This window comes from Cupressus sempervirens, chromosome 7 (assembly GCF_028749045.1).
Source record: "Cupressus sempervirens isolate cs-2001-9-10 chromosome 7, ASM2874904v1, whole genome shotgun sequence".
NCBI classification, from domain to species: Eukaryota; Viridiplantae; Streptophyta; class Pinopsida; order Cupressales; family Cupressaceae; genus Cupressus; species Cupressus sempervirens.
In genome coordinates this window covers 51892552-51918133 of record NC_143124.1, presented here as the reverse complement: position 1 = coordinate 51918133, position 25582 = coordinate 51892552, and positions in this window count along the sequence as shown.

The window sequence follows — 25582 nt, the reverse complement described above, 5'->3', positions numbered from 1 at the left end:
AAAATTTTCATTTGCACTCTCCATAATCTTGTTAGTGTTAGTGTTAAACACTTATATGCCTTGCTTCTAGTGGAGTATCCAAGGAATATGCCTTTATCATTTTTTGCATCAAAATTTCCATTTCTAGTATCTTTAAGAATATAGCATTTACAACCAAATACTTTGAAATGTTTAACATTGGGTGAGTGACCATACCACAATTCAAAAGGTGTTCCATTTGTACCTTTCTTGACTTGAACTCTATTCAGTGTGTAGAATGCAGTACTTACAGCTTCTCTCTAGTATTTTAGTGCAATATTTTTCTCCATCATCAAAGTTCTAGCACAATCAATCACTAGCCTATTCCTTCTTTTAGCAATACCATTCTGTGGTGGAGTTCTTGGTGCTGATGTTTTCCTCTTGATGTCTTTGTCATTGTAGAATATCTCAAACTTCTTCGATGTGAACTCACCTCCTCTGTCTGACCTTAGGCATTTTAGGTTCTTTCCTATTTCTTTTTCAACTCTGGCCAAATACCACTTCAACATTTGAAATGCATCAAATTTTTTCTTTGAAAACATAGCAGTCATCATCCTGGAATAATCATCTAGAAATAGCATTATGTATCTATCTCCTAGATAGCTTTGCACTTCTATTGGACCACATAAGTCTGTATGGACTAACTCTAGTACTTCTTTGGAAGTGTATGTTTTTCTTTTGAAGCTAGACTTAGTCATCTTCCCTAGTTGACATTTTTTGCACATTGTGTTTTCAAGTTTCTTTAATTTGGGCAACCCTTTGACCTTCTTCTTCTTGCTAATGCTGATCAGATTATCAAAGTTAACATGACACAACCTTTTATGCAATAACCACACATCATCAAGTCTAGAAACAAAACATGTTGCATCCATATCTAGGTAAAATAGATTACTCCTAGTTTGTTCTCCTTTTCCTATCAGATTTCCATCAATGTCATAGATCTTGGCAGTTTTATTTCTAAATTCAACTTTGCAACCTACATTGCCTAATTGTGATACACTCAATAGGTTGTAGTTCAATCCTTCAACATAGTATGCATTACAATAGGAAATTTTCTCTATGAGTTTAATAGAGCTTTTTCCTTTGATTTGACATGGAGCATCATTACCAAATCTAACACTATTTTCATCATATTGAGTAAAGGTAATGAACTTATTTTTATCTCCTATCATGTGATGTGAGCATCCATTATCTATGATCCATTTGTCATTCTTGTTCACACAGGTAACCAATGGTATTGCTTCATCTTCATCTTTATCTGATTCATCCTTCATGGCCACATAGACTACATCATCATTCTCATTAGAATCTTCTTGAACAATGTAGCATCTCTTGCCTTTTTCCTTGTAGTCTTTGCTATCATCTTCTCTCTTGTTCTTGTACTTATTTCCTTCTTTGTAGTTCTTCTTCTATGTACATCTTGCAACAATATGACCTACTTTATTACAATTAAAACATATGATAGAGAGCTTACCTTTGAATTTACCTTTACCTCTATGGAATCTCCTAGCAAGTACTGCTTCTAATTGTTCCACATCTTCCTCATCTATGTTGCTATCACTGGATACATGTTTTCCTTTTCTTCTCTTCTTGCTTGACGTCTCCTCCTTAGTGTCTTTTATTGTCATCTTAGCCTTGAAAGTAGATTCAAGTTTCTTTGGTCTGTAGTTATCAAAGTTTAACAATTCAAATGTATTAACTCTTCCCACTATTTCTTCAAAGGTTAGTGTGTTTCCTTTTGCACACCTTAGCTTTTGGATGGATGAAACTCTAATTGCACAAATAAGGAGTAAAGTTCTTAAGTATTTGTTGATGGTTGTTTCTTCTTCCAATTGACCACCTAGACTTCTTATTGCACTTACCACTTCTTTCATTCTTGTAGCATATTGAGTAGCATTTTCTTCTTCCTCCATTTTCATGTCATCAAACTTTCCACTATTTAAGGATTCGCAGGCCAAGAAGCCAGAGTTGTTGGTGTGCCAAATTGTGAAGTGGTTGAAGGGTGTCAAGGAGAAGACATCAAGGAAAAGGAAGAATAGAGCATAGAGACTAATTTGATAAGTGGTCAAAGAGAGATGATTGCACTGGTACATCGAGCATGAAGACTCAAGGAGACAAAGCTTGAAAAGGAGGACAAGCTATTAGAGCTATAGAGATTGAAATCCAGGCAATGTGAAGAGTTGAAGAGTGATATGAGATCTGCAAGATAAGTTGTGAATTGTAATCAGGTCAAAACCCCTTATTGTTACTCTCTAGAAATTGTATCAGCTAAGGTTAAATCCTATGGACTTAGGTTGGTTTAATAGCCATTTGTAAATCCTTTAACAAGGTGTCATTCCAACTGAATGTTCTAAATTCCTCTAACAAGGCCCACTTCTAACAAGGTGGATAAATCCTTTAACTAGGTCACATTTAATAGTGTGTTGTAGCCTTTAACAAGGCAAGCCTTCCATATGGTGTCACTTCAAAAGAGTAAGAATTGAGTAGCATGTTACTGGTGGTTTTTTCTCAAATTGGATTTCCATGTAAATAACTATGTTATGTGTTGATTTTTCATGTGTTATGCTTGCATGTTAATTTATAGTAACCTACTAAGTATGAAAGTATAAGCTTGGATGAATGAATAGTTTGATGGGCACACTTTAGATGATAACAAGTTTGAATAGGACATTTTGGACCCTAAATAACTAATTCACCTCCCTTCTTAGTTATTCTAAATAATTTATAATAGGGAGATCCTATTTTGCATGAGAATCCTAAGAATAAAAAAAATAGAGCTCAAAAAGAAAAATTTGAGCCTAATTGGTTGGGTCCTTTTATTATTATAGTTGCTTTTGGATTGGGTGCCTATTTGTTGTCTACACCTAAGGGAGATCAGCTCCCTGATCCTATTGATGTGCTTCATTTGAAAAAGTTCTATCCCTAATGTTCATTCTTGTTGGAGACATCTCTACATATTTATGGATCCTAAAAAAATATTAAAAAAGTGATATATTCCAAAAATACAAAAAAAAAAATTATAAAAGAGAAAAGAAAAGAAATGATATTTTTCAATATCAACAATGGTGTTCCTTAAATATCTTAAACACCAAAACAATGTTTCTTAACACTACCCTAAGAGTCTTGTCTTGATTATCATGCTTTAGTTTATACTTAATGTTGAGCTATGCTTTAATCTTTCTTTGTATGATGATTGTTCATTGCTATATATACATGTTTACTGCACTATATCTGTATGTTTTTTATATTCCCTTCCTAGTCATTTTTGCACTAGCGGCATGTGGTTTATTTTTTTTATGAGTGATTTGATTAGTATTGATGAGTGTCTCTATGGTTTTCTCTAGAATGCATAGCTAGAGAACTATAGACCATGAGACACATTTTTAGTAGATTTCTTGCTTGTGTGGTTTTGATCTCAAGACTCACAGTGTTTCTCAACACTACTAGATCCCATTCATATCATCATAGTTTCCTTGGTGACTAGTGATGATTGTGGGAAGCTTCTGATAAAATTCTTATCTTTAGATTGCTTCAATGATTAGTGATGATTGTTTGATCTTTCTGATAGAGTTACATTCATATATTTATGGTTTTGACTAGTGAAGGGTGTGTAGCTCAGCTCGATGATTAAAACTAGGATCTTAATCTTGGACAAAATGAGTAAGTACATAGAATGGACAGAAGTGTCATATGGACATAAACATGCATTTTATCCCCTTGTCTTTTCGAGGTTTTGATTTGTTTGTTTACCTTTTGGAGGTCTCCTTCATCATTTCTTTGCTATCAGCTTTGATCATGATTATCCTTTTTAGTACATGTCACTTGTTCATGATCTCAATTGAAATATCATATCTTGCACAGTTGATGGTTTTTGAGGCATTTTCCCTCTTCTTCTTTCCATCTTCTTGTCTTTCATTTGCCCCGCTTCTTTCTTTTGATTTGGGGCATGCTTTTCATGCTTAGTGATTTAACCTTGGTTTCTTGATCTAGATCTATATCATGCTTATCTTTCATCATAAACCTTTTTCTGATTCGTTCATATCTATCTATTTCTTGTTATCCTTTCCTTCATTTTGATTTTGATCTCGAGGGGGCAAGAATACTCTATTGAGCTTCATTGTTTGCAAATTTGATTAAAAATATACTCATCTTTTTTTGCCCAGCTTGCGATAGATGATTATTGTACCTGGGGCAAGTCAATGTGTGATTTTCCATTTTCTAGGTGTTGATATTTGTCTTTTGCCTTTATATATATTTCATGAATTATGTAGTTGCTAGAAACTCTTTCTGTAGACCTACAATAATAAGATCCGTAGCAACATATTGTATTCTAGGCACTGTAAGATCCCAAATGGAATGTTGAGGGAACAAGAGTTGGATGCTTAATCTTTATATATTTTTGACATAAATCAATCTTTATACACACACTTTATGTTATAGTTCTTTAACTTAATGAGCTTGTCATGTATGTGAACACACATTAGTCTAAGAGGGGCAAATGTATGCACCCTAAAATAATCACCTTGACTATGTGCCCCAATTTCACAATTGATCTCAAGCTTTAATTATTTTTAAATAAATGGTTGGATCATCTTGAATTTTGTATTATTTAATTAAAGGAATTTGCTCCCTTTTAATTAAATAAAACCCCTCCTTACTTAATTTTATGTGCAACAATAATTCTTTTAAAAGAAATAATTAAATAAATGTCACACACTTTATTCTATAAGAAAAGGGATTATTTTATATTTAAACTAAATAAAAACACCCCTCATCTTATAAATTTTATGGAGTTTTACACTCCACATCTCTTAATTAAATGCTAACTGCACATTCTCTTATGTGGGTCAAACCTTTTCATTTCATTTTCATTTTCCCTCCAATTTGGGAATGCCTCTTGGCTTTGGTATATAAGGACACCTCCTTCCTTCATTTTGAAGGAGGAAATTTTATTATCACCATTATTTGGAGCTTTCATGCAATTTCCTTGAGGACTTGGAGCATTCTTATGAGAAGATCATGACTTCTTATGGTACCATTATGATAGACATTTCTTGAAGATTTCTTGGAGATTTGGAGATATCTTGCATGTTCATGATGATTTGAATCTTCCATTCATTGGATATACTTGTGAAGACCAAGGCTAATGTTTATATGAGAGCCACCACTTCAAATGTTTGAAGGTCTTTGCACATTGATGATAGGAATCTATGAGTCAATTCTTGAGATCTTATACTTTCATGGTGTTATTTTGAAGGATTTCAAGTATAAGGATTCATAGAAGTGTGTTTGCATATTTGTCCACATTTTTCATACACACCATCCACCAATGATCCCAAAAGTTCACACACATAGCCTCATTTGTGCACCATTTAATTGATAATTTGGGCTTTGTGTAGTCTACATTTTTACTGGTTTTTGGGTTCACAAAAAGGTTAACTATATCATATTTACATATGTTGAGGGTCACAACCTCATCATAGTCCAACCTATCATCAAACATGGCATGCATTTTATCATGCCAGTGAAAAGAAACATTTTGTTCATTGGTAGGTGTCTCAATATTATCCACTATAGTGTTTAATGTGGATAACATGGGATTCAATGTTGGTATACTATTATATGTGGTTTACAAACCCCTTAGTTTGGTAAGATTTTCTTGTATCAAATATTCAATTCAAGGAGTGTTTTGAGGGGGTAGGGGATCATTTGAGGGGGTACTAGATCATTTGGTGGAGGATTTCGAGGAACATTGCTTCATGGCTCACTATTATCAATATCATTCAGATCAGCCATACCTATTAAATTGCAAAACCACATTTTAAGATTTTAATTAAAATAAAACAAATCAAAAATTTCTATTAAAAAAATCTAATTTTAAATATAATCCATTGAAAACTGTCAAATAAGACCTAATTTTAAATATAATTCATTGAAAACCATCAAATAAACAAAAAAATTTACTTACTTCAATAGTATACCCTTTTTGTATCAGATACCCAAAATGGGGAGCAAAAACAATGCAAAATGATTGATTTATGTCAATTTTTTTTTAAAAAAAATTCTAGTCACAAGTTTTAGATGATATTAGGTACCCAATAATGGATTAGATACCTAATAAGGGTTAGTCTAACCTTTTTGCCTTGTTATCAAGATGGGTGGAAAAAAGTCAAAGCAAAATTTGAAACTGTTTTAGATGTTTTAAAACTCCACTTTTTTCACATTGCCAATTTTTGTCACACCATGATCTTGCACATACCCTAAAATATAAGCTTTGTGTGCTTAGTGTTTCCCTTCTTTTAACTAGTGAACCCCAAAAAACCCACTACAACACATATAAAAGCATCTCATGCAAAATTGAACCTTCATCTACAAATTTCACTCAAAGAATACAAAAAAAAAGTTGTGGCTTTTTTCTTTGGCCTCAATTCATTCACCACACTTGTAGCATAACAACACAAGAAGTAGTAACATCTTAGACTCATTACCTCTGATATTAGTCATTTTTCTTGCAATTTGGCTCAGGATATCTTGGCCACCATTAAGCACACAGGTTGGTGCTCCCTCCTCATTAATAAAGGATGGCTAGTAGGGAGTAAACTACTAGGTGGCCAATCCAACTTCTCATTGGTCAATGCCTGCTCCCCACTATCTAGGTATCCTCAAATTTTTTTTTGAAATGTAGCACAAAGGAGACAAAGAGGATTCACAATAAAGTAAAGAGTATGAAAAGGAGGCCCAATAGCAGAGAAGGATAGGAATGAGGAGAATTTCTTTGCATAGAAGGTAGAGAGATTGACACTAGAATACCAAACAGATTGGGGCTTGCATTACCTACCATTCACTTACCCCATTTTATTGTTTCCCTCTTTGATATATACTCACCATGGTAATCACACAAGGTCTATCTAGAAATATGCATAGATTGAGATACATAATGTTGCAACATTTTGTGTCTCTCAATTTGGATAAAGCTAATTTAAAGATGATAAAGAGTTGTCTATAATTTTAGATTCTTCCCTCAAATGGAAATTATAGGAAGAAATCAAATAATTAGTATGAAATCCATGTTGCTAGACTAGATGGTGATAAACATCATCCCCTGACATCTCAATGTAACTTTAATACAACAAACAATGACCACTCCAAATAGGATTTTTTCCCCTCCATTATTTCTCAATACTTCTTGGGAGTTATATGATAAAAAAGGCTATGTTGTCAATTAAATTTTATATTGATCTAACAAATTTTTAAAAAATAACATCTTCAATTATAAAACATAAAAGCTATGGAAAAATGAAAAAAATGACTTAAACAGGCATATATCATTTAAATTTTAATCAAAAATTAAATTTATAGAAAGTGAAATAACTCAATGGTATAGAATATGTAAACTTAACATACATTAGAAACTACAAATAGTTTATAAAGGAATATTCTTGAAAAAATAAAAATGACTAGATTTTATACAAATCCAAAATTCTCACCATTTCCAAATAACTCATTCCAATTCATACTAGAATGTTCTAATGATGTTGTGTGTGTTCACCATGTATGAATGGGGATCTATAGGAAAAAAATCATATTTTTTTCTATTTGGTGTATGTTTGTTTTGTTGCAATGAACCAATTTGTTTGACTCACCAAAAGATTTGGCCTCAAAACTTGTTGAGTTAAACTCTTGCTTACTCAGGGAGAGGAAGAAAACATGAATACTCAATGACTTACTCACTACTCACTAAGCTTGCAATCCATTTTACCATCAACTATTGATGTTGCTCTTTCCAATGAGAAAATTTCAGCATAACTTGAAATTAAATAATTTCATGAAATTTCAGTTTGTTGAGGCATTTTCTCCAATAGTTGGTGAGAAATTTCTATTTTGTAGTGGCAAGAATAGAAGATGTAAAGCACCCAATTGGAAGACCTATTACCTGCCTAAAATTAGAGTAATAACCAAAGGCTTTGTTTTATAGCCAAAGAACTAATTCATAAAAGAGTGTTATGTAGGAAAGTAGCCCCAAAACCCACATTCAAAAAATCTATTCTAGAATTGAAGGAATTCATTTTATGAAATTGAGTATCTATGTTCTCTTGCAATTGAGATTATATTTTCTCCGTCTAAGCTCCATCACCTCTTGTAGTAGTTTATTAGCATGAAATGGATGCCAAATGTGGAAGTAGAGACAATGCATGTGGAGTGTTTTTCATGCCTCAATAAAATAAAAATGAACATGGCATCCCAATATAACGGCCTATCGTCCTATCTCCTCACAACAATCTTGGAGTTGTATCACTTGTCTATAATATTTTTAATTAATTAAAATTTATCTTATTATTAAATAACTACTCTAAAAACATAATTTAGTTTGAATTATAAAAATCTCTTACTAATGAAAACTTTCAAATATGAACTTGAAATATAATCATATACTTGAAAAGTAAAATATATATTATTTTACTATTAACATATTTTTCAACTTACATATTCACATAAAAGTTGTGTAATTTTAGATTAAGAAGTAACCTAGCTCTTTATCTTAAAGTTAAAATAAAATGCATTGAAACTATATAAAATGATCTCAATCTTTACTTTTTCATAAATAAAGACCATAGTTGGAAATTCATAAATGATATATCCTATCACTAATAGTAGAGAGCACTCCTAGATATTTCCACATTTCATCTTTCTTCAACCCTTCCCAAATCCCCTTCTTCATTAAACCATGTGTCCTCAAACATCTAGAATCTCATCAAAAATAAAATAATAGGGGCCAATAATTACATTGTGCCAAGGTAATTATCCATTTTTCTAGTAGCACCTTAGGTGGATTCCCATACTCTAAGGAAAGAAAATAGCATAGATGTTATTGATTTATATCCATTACCAAAGTATTTCTCTCAAAAAAGACCACAAAGCATACAATAATTGCATTCAATTCTCTCGATTTGGGATAATTTTTCTGAGTACCAATTTCACCAACTCCATCGACGTAAAATCAATTGGGATGATGTGCATCATGAAATATATTTTTGTTTAAACTTGACTCCACTTTATCCACTACACTTCCAATTATAACCATTCCCAGTGATATCTCACTCCGAAATAAAGGAGGAAAATGCTCAGTTCATCCATGGAAATGAAGCAAATGAGATTTGTGATTGGAATAGTTACCTTCAATGTTAGATAAAGAAAACAATTGAAGAAAAGAAAAAAAGGACAAGATTGTGAAAACAATCTTTTTCCTAGTTTAGAAAAAGACAGTTTTTATTTCAAAAGGAAACTTTAAGTTTTTTAAGGAATAAATCAAGTTTTATTCTATGTTGAAAAGTTTTTCTCTTATCTTCAAGAGGTTTTATCTTTGTTCTTTGTGGAGGCATAAAATCAATGTCTAAATAGAAATATTGTAGCAGCAAGTTGCAACTGTGAAGTTGGAGATGTAATGAGTTTGTTATGAGTAATAAGAATACCAATACTTGCTTCGTGGATGTTTCCTTAACATATTATCAAGGTTTTACCATGTATATATGTGTATTTTCATTTCTCTTGTTATTGTTATTTATTTCTCTTATTATTTCTTTGCATCTAACTTGTGATGTAAGTATATCATTTTTTGTTAAAGCTTTTGCTTCCATAACAAGTGGTATCAAAGAAATTTGGTTTTGTAGTAGCTATGTTAGAATTTAGTGTTGAGTTTTTTGCAGAATGAAGTGGAAAAGATTTCAAATGCAAGATTTGAGGTAGAAAAATATAATGGTAAAAACAAATTTGAGCTATGGAAGCTCAAGACATGTGACTTGTTAGTATAGAAAGGATTGCATAAGGCATTAGCTAGAAAGTCAAAGAAATCGACAGCTATGATAGACAATGATTGGAAAGATTTGGATATGAGAGCCCTAAGCACAATCTGATAGTGTTTGGCAGATGGGGTTCCTTTTAATATTGTTGAAGAAGATATAGTTGTAGGTTTATGGGGTAGAATAGAGAGTCTTTGTATGACAAAATCCTTAAAAATCAAATCTACTTGAAGAGGCAATTGTATAGTCTATGAATGAAGGAATGTATACAAAAATTCAATCATTTAAATGTTTTCAATACTCCAATTTGTCAATTGGGTAGTATGGATGTAAAAATCAAAGATGAAGACAAAGTAGTTACATTGTTATGTTCTTTGCACAAATCTTAGAATCATTTAGTTTTTTTTTTCTAAAGAGGCGTGAAGGAAGTCTAATATTGAAACCTCCACACCAGAAGCAATGGTTACAAGAGGTCATTCCACAGAAAAAGGGAAAAGTTCAAGAGATAAATCTAGATCTAAGTCAAGAGACAAAAAGAGTAAGGGAAAATGTTGGTATTGCAATAAAGCAAGGCATCTCAAGAAAGATTATTGGAAAAGAAAGGAAGAGAATGATGAATCCAAAAATGAAGCAAGTCTAGTTGAGGCAAATTTAGGTATGGTTGGTGAAGTGTTATCTATTTGTAATATCTTACAGCTTCAAGATGAAGGGATTTTAGATTATGGTACTTCTAATCACATGTGTCCACATAGGAGTTAGTTTTCTTCTTATCAACCTATTGATGGAGGTGTTTTTTTCATGGGAAATAATGCTTTTTGTAAGACTATCGGGATTAGGAGTATTAGAATCAAGATGTTTGATGGTATTGAAAAGACACTACTAGGGGTAAGATGTGCTAGAATTGAAAACGAATTTGATTTCCTTGGGTATTTTGAATTCTGATGGGTATAAATTTTCTTGTCAAGATGGAGTTCTTAAAGTGTCTAAGGAAATTTTAGTGGTGATGAAGGCTAAAAAGCTAGAAACCTCTATAGGCTAGAAGGAACTACAAATGTAAATCATGTGATAGTGGTATCTAAGAAAACTGATGAATCTACTCATTTATGGCATCAACATTTTGGTCATATGAGCAAGAAAGGGATAAAGGTACTCGTAAATCATAAGTTGATTCCAAACTTAAAATCATTGAATTTGAATTTTTGAAAACATTGTGTCTTTGGAAAGAAATGTAGACAAAAGTTTAAATCTGGTAGCCATACAGAAAAAGGTATTCTAAACTATATTCATTCAAATGTTTGGGGTCCATCCCATTAGTTTCTTTTGGAGGAGCATCATATTTTGTGACATTTATAGATGAATACCCAAGAAAAGTATGGGTCCTTTTTATTCAAAGTAAAGCCGATGTGTTTGGTGAATTCAAACAATTTAGAGTTTTTGTTGAAAAGAGTACAAGCAAATAAATCAAGTATTTGAGAACAAATAATGAAGGTGAGTTCACATCTTTAGAGTTTGAGAGTTATTGTAAAGAAGTTGGTATTGTAAGATACAAAACTATGGTTTACACTCCTCAACAAATGGTGTTGTTGAATGCATGAATAGGACTCTTCTAGAGAGAGCAAGAAGTATGCTTAGTAATGCCAAATTGTAGCAAGAGTTGTGGGCAGAAGTAGTTAATACATCGTGCTATATGGTAAATCAATCACCATCAATTGTAATAGATTGCAAGATTCCTAAAGAGGTATGGACAGATCATTCGTGTGATTTATCAAATCTAAAAAAATTGGTTGTGATGCTTATGCTCTTGTTTCTAAAAATCAGTGTTATAAGTTAGACCCCAAATCCAAGAAATACTCTATTGTTGGCTATGGTGATAGAGTTAAGGGATATAGATTGTGGGATCCTACTACCCATGAAATCGTCATTAGTAGATATGTAGTATTTGATGAATCCTCTCTAACAAAATCAAATTTTGTAGAAAATAATTTGGAATGTGAAGAAGTACCACAATATCAACAACTTTAGTTGGAAACTCATTCTTATGTAGGAGTTGAGAATCCAACTCCAGAAATGCGTCAAGATCACCTGTAATGCAAATAGCTTGCTAAAGAGAAACCTAGGGAGAAAAGAGCTTGAAGCAAATACTGCACAAGAGAATATTTCACAATAGGAAAATAGAATTGCTATGTGAATGGAATGAATTTACAATGAATGAGAGACCAAATAAAAAAGCCTCATGGAATCTTATAGAACAAGCTAGAATGAGGTAGGAGATAAGGTTGACAACTAAGCATACATCCACAAGAGAATAAATAATTAACAATTAATTAATTATTTACTCTAACACCCCCCCTTAAGTGCAACTTAGGGGAATGCCTTAAGATCACAAAACAAAGGAAAAAATCCAAAATGGGTCCTAACAATGAGGGCATTTTAGGTACCTGAGTACAATGCAAGAAAATGCAACCTTCGAAAATGGAGAAAGAGGGAAAACCACATGGGAAAAACCCTCCTCCAAAAAGAGGTAAAAACAACATGCTAAAAAGAAACATGAAGTGAAGGAAGGAATGCCTCAACCAATCCCCCCAAGGACAACTTCTGTAACCCTGAGCATAGACCGCAACTGAAGATAGTGTGGTGATGCAAAAGGTTTAGTGAAGATGTTTGCAACCTAATCGACAGTAGGAATGTACTCCAATGCAATAAAACCATCCTAGATCAACTGATCGATGAAATGCATATGCAACTCAATGTGTTTGGTATGCTGATGCTCCACCAGGTTGTGAGAAATATGGATGGCACTCTGATTATCGCACCAAAAAATAGTGGGATGATCGGGAGGAAAGCCAAACTCAGTCATCAACTGACGAAGCCATAAAGCCTCTTGACTAGCAAGAACTATGGCCCTGTACTCAACCTCTGTAGATGAAAGTGCTCGAGCATGCTTCTTCTTGCATGACCATGTGATAGGACCTAAGCCAAGGCAAAACACAAAGCCAGAAGTAGACTTATGATCATCAACATCACTGACCCAATCTGATTCAGTGTAGCCAACAATGTGTGGAGTCCCCATAGTATAGTGAATTCCATACATGAGTGTGCCCTAAATGTAGCATAGAATACACCTAGCAACTTGCCAATGACTCTCATGAGGGTCCTGAGAAAACTGAGAGACTAGGCCAACCGTGAAAGAAAGATCAAGGTGCATGTGTGTCAGGTACAACAGGTTGCCAACCAACTACTAATAAAAAGTAGCATCCACTGAAGGTGAGGAGCAGGAGGTAGAAAAATTGACACCTAACTAAAATGGTGTAGGAGTAGCCTTACAATCAAGCATGTGAAAGCGATGAAGCATTTCAAGAGCATACTTCTACTAATACACAAAAATGCCAGTAGGAGATTGATGAATTTGAAGACCAAGAAAGTAGTGCAGCAAAGCAAGATCAATCATCTTGAACTGGTCCATCACATGGATGATGAACTACCTATAAGGATAAGATCATCAACATAAAAAACAAGAATCAAAATCTCATCACCAAGACACTGAATGTACACTATGGGATCAGAATGGCAACCAGTGAAGCTTGTAGATAGCAGAAATGAGTCCATCTTCTCATACCAAGCCCTAGGGGCTTGCTTAAGACCATATAATGAACGTTGAAGCCTGAAAACCAAGGTAGGATCCTGCACAAAACCTCGAGGCTGCTCCATATAAATCTCCTTAGTGATATCACCATGCAGGAAGGCACTTTTCACATCCATCTTGTTGGTCTAATTTTTCACAGTATAGAAAATTTCTAAAAATTTGGGAGAAAAATAATTTAGGTCTTTGAATTAAGCAAATTAGGGTCTTCATTCCTCATTTGTTTTTAAAATTTTAGGTTGCCCTAGTCATTCCCTATTTCAAGTGCTATCAAACTCTATTAAATTCTCAACATTTGTCCCTTAACATAGCCATGAAAATACCCTAAGTATGAAAAAACCTAGGTTTCCTTTCAATTTTTTGAAAGGGGTTTGTGAAGTGCTTAAATTACATCCTTTACGGTCTTACAGTGTAGGGTTTTACGTAAGAGAAGAGCACCATTTTCCTTTTATTTTCGTGCTCGCATTTCATAATGTAGCATAATAGTGTAAAGGATTTCATGTTCTGCGGGGATACGCTTTTGTTTTTCATAATAGTGGAATGGTGTGTCAAGAGGCTTCCCGATCATACAAATGGTCTTAAAGCGAAGAAGCATAAAGGTCTGTTGCACTTTGAAAGATCTTATTATGGATTACGAGTAAGCAGTTTGAGTGAAAGGGCAGAGAGGTTTTGAGTTATGACTTATGCATATAAGTTTCAATGGATAGCGTAAGGGCATGATACCCCGGCATGGTGTAAAGCTTGATCTGAAAGGGTGCATGAAAGGTTTTATGGTTCTATAGGTAAAAGGTTTTTGTAAGAACAAAAGTAAGGTTCAAATGTGTTTACATGCATACATTTTTGAGCTCACGGACAACCGTAAAGCCCTGTTCTAGCAGTAAAAGCATTGAGTGGGACCTGTTGAATTGTCAGATGGGCCCTGGTACAAGAAAATCTGATGGAGACACAATGTCCACATCAAATGGGCCCAGCCCGTGTGGCATATAACTTAAGGTATGAATTTTGCATGTGCACAAAATCAACAATGATGTTATTTTTTAATTTTTTGAGATCAAACCTGTGTCGTTGATATTTGAAAAGGGTAGTTTTGTCATTGCGACCTTACACTTGCAAGGTAAGCATATGAGAGAAGGGCTATTTTATCCTTTATCTATGGTTACGAGTTCAGTCTCAACGTATAAATGTAAAATGGTCAATGAAGGAAATAAAGGAAAGGGCTTTACGCTTTCACGAGAAAGGGTAAACGTAAGAGCAGGGTGTTGGTTGAGAAGACTCTCTGAGCATACGAGGTAAAGCTAACTCGTGAAGGCGTAAAGGATTAACAAAAGAGAGCTAATAGATATTTCGATGCTACAGGTGAAACTAAGAGTGTATGAGGGAAGGTAAATTTTGAAGTCTCACGGTATCCTGGGTAATTAAGTAAGCGGAGCAACATAGAAGAATTTTTTAGAGTTTTCGCTGATACATGCACATGTGAGCATAAAGGGTAAAGAGAAAGTCTTAATAAGGGTTTTTATGCTCATATGAGGAATGGTTAAATTGTAATAGTGAAGATGTCAGTTGAGAAGGTTTGAGATCTTACAGTGTATAGGGTTGCGTATAGGATTAAAAGGTGAAGAAGTCTAAGATAAGGTTTTTACGCTTATACAATGAAAGCCTAAATCATAAAAATGGAAGTATCAAGTGAAAGGGTTTAAGGTCATATGGGATAAAGGGCATTGTAAGAACATAAAAGGGATTTTTAATATAGTGCTAAGACATTATTACATTCTTACGATTGGGGTATGCGAAAGCATCTCTAAGTGATTGTAAAGATTTATCAAGGGCATTTTCGATGTTACAAAGATTGGAGGATTGACTCAATGTAAGAATGGGAGACTAGATTTTGAAAGGAAAGCTACTGATGTGTCATATCAAGTAAGAAAAAAGGACAAAATCACTATAGCCAAGTAAAATAAAGCATTGAAAAGTACACCTAGATCAGAATTTGTGGTCGATATACCTTGCTAACAACTTGCATTAACAGTTTTAGAGCTCATGCATGCTGAATTTATTTAAAAGATGGTAGTGATGAGTGTCTTTTCAATGAACTAATTAATACCCTATTCAAGGTTGAAACTGAAATGAATAGGTTTACCATAGAAGGAAGGGTGATTACTGATGCTAGGTGGCAAAAAACTATTGATGAATTAACAACAGTCAATGAATATGAATGGCCCACCAAAAGAGAAGTATTTGTCTCAGAAGCAATCACAAAAATCAAAGCATTACCAACAGGGAGTAGTTAGAGAAAAAGACAAAGTTAAAGATTTCATGCTCCTACTATCATCTTCAATTTGTTTTTATTGTTTCTTTTTGAGTTAAGGTGTCTGGATATTTTTGTAAAGGGATAATATATTCATTTTTGTAAAAGGACACCTATCAATCACATTTTCCCTTTTCTTGTTGCAACTCATGCTTATATAAGTGAGTTTTCAAGGCAATGTGATTGTCTGAAACTGGTAGAATTTTTGTGTTTATCAAGAAAAGTACATTTAGTTGGTCCAATAGTATGTAGGTGTTTTAGTTAGCTTCTAATTGAACTCTCTGACAGATATTGAAATGACAGAAAAAACAATATGCTCTAGGCTTTTCAATTGATTCCTATTGGTCATTGTATTAATCATATAAAAGGATAATACAAAAGGGTATTTACAATATATCTATGTCATCAATTCCTGTCTCCATTTTATGTGTTTATATTCTTTGAAGTCATTTAAATAAGGTTTAAATTGACTGAATCCAATCTGGATGGGTTGTATACTAATTTCATTGTTGCTTTTAATTCAAGGAATTATAGAAATGCTTCAGTAAATCAGTAGGGTTTATGAATCTATGAATAGGATACTTCATAAGAATGGGAATGGGTGATGACAATTGATTAATTCATTTACAAGTTATTTGAATTAGATCTTCCGCCAATAGTTAATTTTATGCCCAATGGATAAGGCACTGGTCTCATAAGTCAAAGGTGAACAAGGATGAATTCTACTACTGCATATCAAACCAATTATAAAATCAAAATCATTTTTCATTCAATATTGTTCAAGGTTATAAATGCTGGTCAATACTCGTTTATAAATATTCTCTAAATCTTAGGTAGTTGCTATTGTTAGGAATATTTGTAAATTCAAGGAGAATGATGACCAGATCTACTGATAAGGGATGAATACAAGTTTGAGAACATTAAAATAAGTGAAGTAAACTACTCATGTGTTAGTAAGTAATAGATGAGAATTAGAATGAAACTAAAAGAATCTCTACATAGTAGTTTGCACTAAGAATCATCCCTAGGTATACACACCTTGGTTCTGCAAAGCCTAAATATTAAGAAACCACCCATGGTTTTGTTGAAGTTGGGTCCAAATGGTTTACTCATTGTAGCTGATAATAGGAATTAGCTGATCCTTAGGTTATATGAGTGTCATCATTTTGGTATTGAACATTTTGTTGTCCAGTAGTTTTCAAACCCCAGCACATCTAAAAAATTAGCCATCCCTATGAGGCTACAAGGGATAAGACAAGGTGTATGGAATTCATCTTGGTGACAGGGGCAAATGTCTAGAATAATCAACACCCTCAACCTGTGAAAAATCATTCACAACAAGATGAGCCTTATGCTTATCAATAGAACCATCAACAGCATACTTAGTGCAATAAATCCACTTACAATGCACTAGCTTTCTCTCCTTGGGAAGAGGACAAAGATCCCATGTGTGGTTCTTCATCAAAGAAGAATATTCCTCCATTGCACTATCCCATTCTAAATGTCCTATTGCCTCCGCAAATGTCTGAGGATCAGTACTAACAACATGACTAAGTAGACTAGAACCCGCAGTGTGAGAATAGGTGCAACGGGATGTGGATGGGTCACCAACTAGAGATCATGCAGCCTAAACAGTAGCTCGAGCCCATTTAGGCATCTTGGGAGGATCCTATGGTGGAGGTATATCAAGATCACCATGATCATCATCCTCATCATCCGTGAAAAAAATTGGAGATGAAGAGGGAGTAGTGGGAGCTGAAGGAGTCGTTGGAGGTGAGGAATGTACTGTAGGAGGGCTCTCATCAAACTAGAAATCCCGTTGAAATAGGACCTCTCTGGAATCATGATCAAATAACTTGTAAGCCTTTACATCCTCATAGTAGCCAACAAGAATCAATGGTTGGCTCTTCGGTTCAATTGCTTTCCTCTAAGCATCAAGTACAAATGCATATGCCGTACTCCCAAAAACTTTGAATGATGACACATTAGGCTCAACATCGGACCAAGCCTCCGCAAGGGTCATATGTCGAAGTGCCTTATGAGGCAGTCGATTCTGAATGTAATTTGGAAAATTAACTATCTCTACCCAAAAACGTGAATCCATGGACCTAGACTGAATCATGCAATTTGTCATCTCTCAAAGGGTTTTATTCTTTCTCTCAGCCACACCATTCTACTGAGGAGTGTAGGGCACTAAAAGTTGATGCTAAAGACCATGCTCAGAATAGAAATCTCTAAAAGCCTAGTTCACATACTTCCTCCCATTATCCATGCATATTCGCTGAATAGAAAGCCCAGACTGCTTCTCTACAAATGCCTTAAAAACTCAAAATGATTCAAAGTTATTAGACTTGTACTTAAGAAAGTACACCCACGTGCATCTAGAAAAGTCATCAATAAATGTAAGCACATATCTAGCACCTAAAAAAGGAGTAGGAAATGACATGAGGTCACTATGAATCAACTCCAAAAGTGCTAAAGCACGAGTGGCTCATCCATGTGGAAAAGAATCCCTATGTTGCTTCCCAAGTGCACATCCCTGACAAACACCATCTAGACAAGAAATCTGGGGAAGCCCAAGAACAAGTTCCTGTGTGCTCATCTGTTGAAGGTATCTGTAATTGACATGCCCAAAATGTTCATGCCAAAGTCTGCTTACTAAATCTGCATGTGCAACTAAGCATTAACATGAGTCATTGAAAGACTCAAATCCATCAAATATGTAGAGGCAAGATGTAGAGTCAACACTCCCAGTGGCCACAATCATCTTTGAATTATGCAAGTCCTGAATAACCACATCATGTGGTGAGAACTCAACTATCTTCCAAGAGCTAGAGTGAAAAATTTGATAGATAGACAGAAGGTTCATCAAAATATCAAGAACACAAAGTACATCCTATAGAGAGCCCTTGGCCAAAGAAATAGTACCAAAACCTAAAACTGAAAGTTGTGAAGAGTTCCCAACTGCAATCTATGTGGTGGCACAAGGAGCAAGTGAAGTAAGAAACTTAGGAGTGTTTGTGATGTGGTGAGAAGCCCTGGAATCAAGAATCCATGAAGGCGCTAAAGTCATAGCTCGTGCAGAAAGAGCATGACCTTTCCCTATAGGTGGAGATGAAGACTTAGGAGCTGAAATGTGATGCTCCTTCATGGCTTCCTCTAAAGCCTCCAATTGTTTCCAACACCTAGAAATTGAATGTCCACCTTTCCCACAAAAAATGCAGTTCTCACTCAATTTCTTCTTAGTCTTGGAGGTAGACTCACCCAACTTTGAAGAATCTTTACCCTTGGGAGGGTTTGCTCGAGGATTAGCTAGAGGCTTAGTATCAGATTGTGATGTATCTTTCTTTGATTTTCCTTTCTTCTTTGATTTCTTCTTAGAATTTTGAGCAACCAATGCTTGGCTAGAAGAGCTAGAGGCATCCACCTATTGGATCTTTTCTTGTTCCCTAGTCAACCTGTCACAAAACGTTTTGAATGTAGGCATCCTATGTCTGTCTCCAAGGGCATCCATAGTGGAGTAGAAAGTAGAAGAAAAAACTTGATACTAGCCCTTCAGCTTTGAGAGTATCAAGAATATGCACTCATCATCAGTTTTGTTCTTCCCACATCCTTGTAAAATTGTACGTAGGGATTTGAACTTCATCAAAAAGTCCTCGATGGTGAAAAAATTTCTTGGTGACAAAGAAGTCAACTCTGCATCCAAATAAAGTGCCCGAAACTCATTCACCTGACCAAACAAAGTCTAAAATTTTTTCCAATAAGCCCGTTGAGTAGTCAAACCATCCAAGTGAAATAGAAGACTATCTGAAATGTTGAGTGCAATCAATCCCATGGCTTCATCCATATTGTTCCTGTGTTGTAGAACCTCAAAAGGTCATCTAAGAATAGGTTGATTCTCATTCAGACAAGACCATAGACCTCTTAATATGAGAAGCCTAGTCATTTGTGCCTTCTAGGTGTGGTACTTGTGTGGCATGAGATGGGTCACAAATGGATCTGCCATTGAGAGAAAGAAAAAGATGAAAGTAGAAGAGTCTTAACTGAAGTAAATTATAGAAAAGAAAGACACCCCCCCCACAAATGTACAAGAATATCTCTCAAACACAACAAAAAAAACTATGAAAACCAAGAAAACTGGAAAAGAACTTGGATTTGTTGATGCAAAATAGGAGGAAACACAAGCCTTGACTTTGATGCCAAAACTGGGAGCTCAAATGAACTTGAAATCTTATGAAACTAGCATCAATGTCTCCATCTCTGAGTCAACTTTATGAGGTTTCTTTTGGATCGAAAAAAGACCACTGTATGCTCAAATTATGGCAAAAAAATTGACTGCTACTCCAAAAAGCACCTTGCTGGAAAATTATAGATAGTATGTTAAATTTGACGCTTGTACGACCGTCAGAAGGTCATCGCCGAAAAGATGATGTTAGCAAGTTCACAGGCCGAAATGACATCAGCACCAGAAAGATGATGTCAGCATTGAAAGATGATGTCAGCATTGAAAGATGATGTCACACTACTTGAAGGTGATGTCATCACTAGAGGTGGTGGCTAGGCAGGGAGCACCAGTGGCAGTGGCACCTAGGAGGAAAATTCGGTGGTGCCGCTAGGGAGAGCAGAGATCTAGTGGCACATTGGCAGCAAAGGAGTTGGGGACAATCGCTAGCGGTGCACTAGGGGATCGACGACGCGTTGGTGGCACGTAGACTACCCCGCAATGGTGCACGAGCGTTGCTACGATGGCAGCACATTTTAAAATAATTTTTATAAAAAAATTGTGCATTTGTATGACTGTACGACTGCAACCAAGGAAGCTAAAAAAATTTCAAAAAATGCCTGTAGCCAAAAACAAAAAGTTTTATATGAAACCTGACTGCAAACGGGCTTTCAAATCCAATTGTAGTGTTTGTTTGACCTCAAAGTGCTCCAAAAAATTACTCTACCCCCAATTTGAAGAAAAATGCACAATTAAACTAGGGTTTGTGACTCCAAATTATGGCTCCAAAAATCCTTCATACAAGAAGCAACAGGGAGGCTCTAATACCATGTAGGAGTTGAGAATCCAACTTCGAAAATGTGCCAAGATCACCTGCAATGCAAATAGCTTGCTGAAGAGAAACCTAGGGAGAAAAGAGCTTGAGGCAATTACTGCACAAGAGAATATTTCACAATAGGAAAATAGAATTGCTATGTGAATGGAATGGATTTGAAATGAATGAAAGACCAAATAAAAAGGCCTCATGGAAGCTTATAGAACAAGTTGGAATGAGGTAGGAGATAAGGTTGAAAACTAAGCACACATCCACAAGAGGTAGAAAAGATAAGTATGCTAAAGGGAACAAAATCTTGTGTTGTCAACAACTAAACTCAACTACATGCATTAACCTAAGTAAGATTAAGTAAATAGAATAAATAATTAACAATTAATTCATTATTTACTCTAACACCTTCTACAAAAGAAAAAGAGCAAGAAGATATCTCTGAAGAAGAAGGTGTGGATTTAGAAAATATATAAGAAATTATGGAAATACCACAACCATCTCTTAGAAGATCTACATGAGTTAAGAATCCTCCTAAAAGGTATGATGATTTTGTTTCATTAATTACTTTGATTTATAATGATGGGGAACCAAGTTATTATCAAGAAGTAATGAGTAAACCCAAATGGAAAATAGAAATGAAAGAAGAAATGGATTCCTTAGAGAATAATAAGACATGGGACTTGGTAAATATTCTAAAGGGTAGAAAGATTGTTGGATGCAAGTGGTTCTACAAACTGAAGAAGGGTGTTGATGATAAAATTGAAATGTACAAGGCAAGGTTGGTAGCAAAAGGATATTCTCAAAAAGAAGGTATTGATTTTCATAATTTTTTTCACCAGTTGTTAGGCTTGTTTCTATTTGGATTGTATTAGCATTAGTTGCATTAATTAATCTTGAATAAGAAAAACTAAATGTTAAAACAACATTCCTACATGGAGATTTGGATGAGAAAATATATATATATATATATATATATATATATATATATATATATATATATATATATATGGAATAGCTAGAAGGGTTTACTTAAGATCATAATAGAAAATTTGTTTGCAAACTCAAGCAATCATTATATGGCCTAAAACATTCACCCAGCCAATGGTACAAGAAGTTTGATTCCTTCATGGTGAGCCAAAACTTTGTAAGAAGTGAGTATGATCATTGTGTTTACTTTAAAAGTTTAGAAAATGGCTTATTCATTATCTTGGTATTATATGTTGATGATATTCTTGTAGCAAGTAAAAGAATTGTTGAAATTAATAAGTTGAAAGCTCAGTTGGCTAGGACATTTGATATGAAGGATCTAGGAGTAGTAAAACAAATTTTGGGCATAGAGATACATAGAGATAGGGAACATGGCAAGCTTTGGTTATCATAGAAGAAATATGTGGAGAAGATTCTCTTCAAATTCGGTATGCAAAACATGAAACCTGTTAATATCCCTCTAGCTTCCCATTTTAAGCTTTCTTCAAGTTTATGTCCTAGTACTAAGGAAGAAAAGGATTATGTGTCTCGTGTACCTTATGAAAATGTAGTAGAAATTTTAATGTATGCAATGGTATGTACAAGACTAGATACTTCACATGCAATAGGTGTTTTCAATAGATACATGGAAAATCCAAGTAAAGAGTGTTGATGTAAATAAGTATTTACTATTTACACTTTACTTAAGTTTAATTAGGTTAATGCATATTCATATTAGTTGTCATGTAGAGACCTAGGAGTTTTCATATTCATATGAGTTGTTATGTAGACAACAACGTAGTTTGTACTCCAATTGAGCACATGTTATCTATTACATCTCTTTATGAGATACACCTTTACATTCTTATCCTCTCATTGTTCCATGTATAATCATGCACAATGGAGGATAATCCACTCTTGGTGGACATGTGCTTAGTTATTTCTTATCTCTTTGCATGACTCCTAATCATCATAATTGCCTTTATAATCAAGACACTTCTATGATGTATTCATCCAATTATCTGATTAATTCATTCTCATTTGATCATATCTTATCTCTCTTGTGCAATCTCTTGAGCTTCTAGATCTTGGCATTTCATTCTTGACATAGGAAAATTCTTACATAGTATCAAAGTTATCCCAAATTCTTACATGGTATTAGAGCCATGGGAGTTTCATTGCATAGTCATTGGAGAGAATTTTTTTTTGTAGGTCAAGATTGGAGCTTGTTAGTGAAAATTAGATATTGGCATCACATTTAGAAGGTCAATTACCCCTAAATCAACTTTTGTTTCATCAAAATTAGACATCTGAGGTGAAATCTAGAGTCATTTGATTTTTAGAGGTGTGACAATAGTGATTCAGGAAATATAATTACAGAGATGATTTCAAACAACAATATCTCCCTCATACGAACTCCTTTTTCTGAGCAATTTTTTTTTTTTGGGTAGAATTTTGTGATCTACACATTGGTGAAGGTTGTTTGTGATCTTTGTTCCTAAATTTTGCTACAAATAGAAAATCATAATTTTTACAACTTCAGAGGCTTCATTCGGGCTCATATGGACACATATTTAGGTCCTATATTTTTTTAAGTGCATAATTTTTTGTCTACTTTCCAGATCTAGTATTAGTTTGGAATTATTTTGAGTGGACATAGTACTTTCAAATTTTGGTCATTTTTGGCCTATTTTGGCACTTGTAATTAATTAGATCCTTGAGAGGTCTTGTGTCTTATCTTGTTGAGTCATATATAGCTTCATATTTGTTGTTGTAACCATCAAAATTAGAGGTCCACTTTGGTTCATTTTGACAAATGGCAATTGTACAAGCACTAAGTATAAAGTGCCAAATCATCTATTTTGGTGGGGGGGGGGGGGGGGGGGGGGGGGGGGGGTTCTTTTTTTACATTTTGGAGAGTGCATTAATTTTTTTTTCTTGAGATAAGCACATCATGGGTAGAGTCATGGAATTGACAATCCATCCTATAGTTATATTTTTTACTGGGGATAATTATGCATTATGGGCAAAGGGATTCATTACATATTGTAGATGGGAAAATTCTTGCATAATCTTTATGGACTTATTCCTGAGCCCAAGTGAAAGTTCAAAAAGTTAGCTTGGTGTGATAGGAATATGCATATAAGGGGATTGATTGCGTATAGCCTTCGTCCATCTTTCTTCTCTGAAGTTGATAGGAAGCTAGAAGGTATTAAGTGCCTATGCACATTTTGGATTATTATTTGGCAACACTTTGGAGATTTTTTTTTTTTACTCAATTACCAGAAGATCTAGTTTCAAATTTTCTCCTTCCACTTGATGATGTAGATAACATTCCCTATGATGAGCATACCTTATGGAAGATTCAAACTTTTTATGATATTGAGAGTCTTGATGATCCAAAGACTCTAGTTGTAGCTACTAATTTTCCTATTCATATTTCATCTATTATTGCTCCTGATGATGATTGTATTCACATAGCCATAGATTCAAGTGATTTAGTGTAGCAAGACATTCATTGTCTTCTAGACTCAGTTCCATGGGATGAATACTTAACAAACATTTCTAGTTTGTTTGTGGAGTCCTATGTTGCAAATTTTGGAGACACTATTGATGACGCTCATCTTCTCTTTGGTGAAGATGATCCTTCTTCAATTGTTGTGAGGGATTATGTTGACCATCATCTCCATTTTCTACTTGATCAGTCTTTCGAGGTTCACATGATGGTAGATCCTTTGATACAATAGTTGAAGGAGGTCAATTTCTCTTCAGAGGAGATATTTGAGTTTTTAATACATGTTCTATATTCATCCTCAGTTAATCTTGATTTGTCTTTTTTAGTAGATTGGCATAGTACACATGATTTGGAGGAGGCACCTTTCAGTATTGACATGGGGACACTTGAGTAGGTTTCAGAGATTTCATACATTTTAAGGCTTCTTCCTACATATGGGAGAGGCTTCATTGGTACAGCTTTGGTTCTATTTCTTCCTAAAGGGATGAATGTTGTTCTACACTCATGGAGGAGTTTCTACATTGAGCCTTACACATCCACCACATGTGTACATTCTACATTGAGGGGGGGTAACTTGGTCTATCTTCCTCTTCTTCTCTCTTATAGGGGGATTTTTTCCTCACATAAGGTCTTCTTCACTCTAATTTTTTATTGTATTTATCTCTCTTTCTAGAGGGGGGTTTTTCCTATGTGGTTTTCCCTCTTTATCCTCTTTATGAGAGATTGCATTGCATCTATGTTTTTTTACACTTGCATCTTGTACATGGGTACCTAATATGGCCTAGTAGCTGAGACACATCTTGCATTATTATCTAGCTTTCATGAGCTTAAGTACATTTCCCTAAGTTGCACTTAAGGGGGGGTGTTGGTGTAAATAAGTATTTACTATTTACACTTTACTTAAGTTTATTTAGGTTAATGCAAATTCATATCAGTTCTCATGTAGACACCTAGGATTTTTCATATTCATATGAGTTTTCATGTAGAGAACACCATAGTTTGCACTCCAATTGAGCATATGTTGTTTATTACATCTCTTTATGAGATACACCTTTACATTCTTATCCTCTCATTATTTCATGTACATTCATATAAAATGGAGGATAATCAACTCTTGGTGGACATGTGCTTAGTTGTTTCTTATCTCTTTGCATGACTCCTAGTCATCTTGATTGCCTTTATATACAAGGCACTTCTATGATGTATTCATCCAATTATCTGATTAATCCATTATCATTTGATCATATCTTGTCTCTTTTGTGCTATCTCTTGAGCTTTGAGATCTTGGCATTT